This window comes from Musca domestica, unplaced genomic scaffold (genome assembly GCF_030504385.1).
Source record: "Musca domestica strain aabys unplaced genomic scaffold, Musca_domestica.polishedcontigs.V.1.1 46, whole genome shotgun sequence".
NCBI classification, from domain to species: domain Eukaryota; kingdom Metazoa; phylum Arthropoda; class Insecta; order Diptera; family Muscidae; genus Musca; species Musca domestica.
The window spans coordinates 3450205-3454749 of record NW_026712336.1 but is presented as its reverse complement, the minus strand read 5'-3'; positions in this window follow the sequence as shown (position 1 = coordinate 3454749).

The window sequence follows — 4545 nt, the reverse complement described above, 5'->3', positions numbered from 1 at the left end:
TTCCCATATATATTGTTCATCCGATTTGTTATATTTGTTACCCACAGCCGTAATATGCACTCCGTAACAACGATGTTCAGGGAAATATATCAAATACAGCTCAAAAATATCTCTTGGCAAATTTTATCGATATCGGTTCCGATTTGGATATAGCTCCCATATATATTTTTATCCGATTACAAATTAATTGTGCACCAAATGGGCAATACAAGTCCGAATTTAAAAAATACAAATGTTCGGCATATTTAGTTCTTTGAACTTTAAATTATAATTATAATCGTAGCGTGTATGACTGAATTTTCCCATAAAAATTTGGAATTGTTATGCGCAACTCTACTAAATTAGCAAAGTGGTGTAGGGTATCATAAAGTCGGCCCCGCCCGACTTTAAAACTTTATTTACTGGTTTTTCTGTGATTTTTAAATTCCGCTTCAGTTAAAGGTCAATCTTAGTTCTGTACTCCATGGTCAGTATGTATGATTATGGAATTTTTTAAATATTGACCTTTTTGGAAGTTTTGAAATTTTATCGCTTTTTACTTATATTAGAATTATTTAAATAGTTGTCCCACTTCTTCCAGTAACTGCCCTATACTGGAAGAAGGAGGCCGAAGATGCAAATATACGCTTCTGAACTAAACTTAGTGCGAATATTACGATGCGAATATCTCGATTCTGATCGGTTACATCATTTGCATTAAGATTCCATATTTATGACCTCGGCCATACTATGGGAGGTATATGTGTGATATACGAGTATCTATATCTTCTAAATTTTGAAAATATAGCTTTTACCATTTCCCTTATTCAAGTGCGTAGCCTTCAGTACAATTTTTTACCTTTAATCACCTGTTACAATTTCCGAGGTCTGCGGTCTTATAGGTCTAGTAAATTTCAGAATTCTATCTTTATCATGGAACGGATTTAAGACCCATTTGATAAGTTTTTCACATGCAGATTGTATAAGCCCAAAATACTTTGCTCAATAAAACCCCCTCTTCTTATTTCCATAAAAATGTCAATCTCCTTCGAAATATTGCTCTGAAATCTCTAGAATTTTCTAGCTCAGCTACTTTCACTTTTGTGAACTCATTTCATAATTACTGGGCCAGTATTTTACTATGTAATACATTTAGCTCATCCTTTTTGTGCTTTATATTCACATTAGTAGCAGACCTATGAACAAAGTGAATAGCACGTTATGAGTGTGTGTGTGTTAGTGTTCTATAAAAATTAAAACAGAAATATTTTTTGTTTTATACATGCGGATTTCAAAGCGAACTTGTGATGTGGCCGCTCATGCGAGAATATATGTGACAAGTTGTAGCGTAAAAATATACAGACATTCCATCATGCTAAGTAATTTTAATGGAAAAATCAAAGTACAGGAAATACTCGCTGGACGGAAAGGACGGAAAAGATTTATTACATATTACGCTTTTTTGGGGTATTTGCGTTTTTGTTTTCAAATATGGAACAATCTACCTAGCACTACGCACTCACATTCACAAATTTTTACCAAAAGAATACTATTTAGAACACTTTGGTGTTATTTTTAAAAGACCCTGACACGTAACCTATTAATACCAAAATTTTTTACTTTTTTGTAGTCTTTTCGTTCATCAGTTGGAAACTTTAGAATTTAATTTCAGAACATTTCCGGAAGACCAATGGTACTATTGACGTTAAAAGAACTTTGGGAAATTCGTGCTTCAAAGGTTCGAAAAGTCCTAAAAGGTAATATGTAAGAAACAAGTAAAAAAGCCGCAAGTTCCGAACTTTAAATACTCTATACCATTTGGAACGATTCTGTCAATTTTTCAAAAAACAAAAAAAAAAAAATATATATATAATATATATATATATATATATATATATATATATATATATATGTATATATATATATATATATATATATATATATATATATATATATATATATATATATATATATATATATATATATGTATATATATATATATATATATATATATATATATATATATATATATATATATATATATATCGGGAGGTATCTTTATATGGGGGCTATACGAAGACGTGGACCTGTACACATAATTTTCTGTCTTAGGCTGTAGTATCCATTACGGGCTATACCAAAACGTGGTAGGTCCACCCATTTTCATTACCAAAAGTCCTGCAGACATAATATACATTTGAGTAAAATTTTATCAACCTACTTCATTTCGTTTGGGAGCTAGATTTTTTTTTCACAGACGGATAGACAGACAGGCTTATAGACAGACGGACTTCGCTAAGTCGACATAGAATTTTATGCCGAACAAAAAATATATACTTTGTGGGGTCTACAATATATATTTCGGGGTGTTACAAACGGAATGACAAACTTAACATACCCTCCATATTATGGTGGAGGTTATAACAATTTAAAATTCGTACAGAATGCGTTCAAAAAGTACTAAAACGGGGAAGATTTTTACTAAATTAATTTGAATGATCGACAAGACTAGAACTTTGAAATTTTGAAAGAATCTTCTGAAATACCCATTACAAGAGTTCGAATGGTACAAAAAAAGTACAAAATGGTGCAACGTTGTTATCGATGATTCGATAAGGGCTAAAACTCTAGATTTTTTTTTTGCAATGGGATAATTTTTGGTTGAATGAGACAAGACGATTTTTTTGGAAATTAGTGCTTAAATGGTACATAAAGTACCAAATGTTACATTATTGTTATAATACAAAGGCTAGAGTGTTTATTTCTTTAAAAGGGGACTATTTTTTGCATTGGGTGTAATATTAGGGAGTTTTTGTATAAGAAAAACTAGGAGATACGAAATACCACAATATTGAAATTAAGACCATCCAAAATGTATCAAAGTTTGGAGCTTTTCAGGGATATTAGTCTTGAGTCTGGGCTAATTTGGGGTATTCGTACTTAAAAGGTACAGCAAGTAACAAATGGTATAAAATTGTTAAGTATTCTACATGTGGCGAAATCTCCATATGGGGGGTTGAGATACAGGGATATTTATGAAAATTTGTACATTAAGAGTACGAAAAGTACTTAAAAGTACCCTGTATTGATCATTAATTACACTGTGGAACACAAAAAATAATTGAGGAGAAAATCCAACAGATTATGAATGTAGAGCTTAAACAAGATCTGTGTGTCGGCGTTTTGAAATATACATCGAAAAGTAACTGGAATAGAGGAAGCAAATTCCCCGTATAAATTCAGGGTTCGGACTGCCTCAGTTATTCATGGCCACTGGCACCATATTGAATTAATGTGAATATTTGTGCATTTTGAACGACATTTTGGAATTTTTTTTTGTATAGTGTCTTTGGCAATGTTGCAGATAAAAAATACGGGGAATCATTTGGTCGAAAATTTTAACCCTCAAGCGAGTCAACATAAGGGTCTTTTTATTCCTTCCTTAAGAATATGTCAGCGGGATCGTAACAAGTCAGAATAGTCTAAAAAAATTATTTGTCATAAAATTCTACTATAGGTCTAAGAAGGCGCCAATAAACTAAATTTTACCTATACGCCAAGGGTTCATATATATTATAAAGCATTTTAGGGTTAAAGCCCTACCTTGTGTGAGTTTGTGCAAGAATTTCCAACATAGCATAATTTTAGAAGGATGACTTCAAAATTTTAAATACAAAAATTATCTTCAACAAATTTCCCTATAAGCCAATAGAAAAACAAATTTTTATTCTCATTGTATAGGGTAAGTGTACCAGTAGTCGGCACTTTTAGGATTTTCGCGTTTTTAATCGCTCACCATTCTGAGTGGAACTTTACAATTATAACAAAGTTAATTTATTCAGATTCGAAATTTTGTATAGTTTTGAAATAATAAACAAAGTTTTAATAATTTTTTATTTAATTTCATTCTCAATTTCTAGTTTTATTAAAACAATGTTTTTTGCCAGTAGTCGGCACCACTTGCTAATTGTCGGTATGGCAAGTTCCAACAGTCGGCATACCATTTTTTTATAAGAATAATTAATAATAATAATAAATTAATTCATTAAAATATAATATTTTTGTTTAGTTAAAGTGATTCGATGTCTTTATTGTACTTTTCTTAAGAATATGGATTGTTGAGGACCTTCACAGACAAAAATTTAAGTTTTATTAGAATAAATCATCTTTTCTTAGCGAAATTGTACACAAAGATAGCTGACAATATATTTAAAGTAAACAAAATACATTTAGTTATAATAGTTTCATTTATTTGGGCTTAAAAATAAAAAGTGCCGACTACTGGGACATGCCGAACTTAGGCACACTTACCATATTTAAAAAAATATAAGAATCAATCTAAATCCCATTTCTTCCAAGACATTCCAGTGTATTTATCGACATCTAACTGTATTTTTGTAGATTTCCATTCGTGCTCATTCTACTGAAAAAAGGGTTAAGCTGAAAACCCATCATAATATGGTTATAATAAAAAAACGAAAACAAAAAACAAAAAAAAAAAAAAAAAGACAACATAAAAATAAATAAATTCAAAAGAATTGTAATTAAATTAATTACAGAACAATA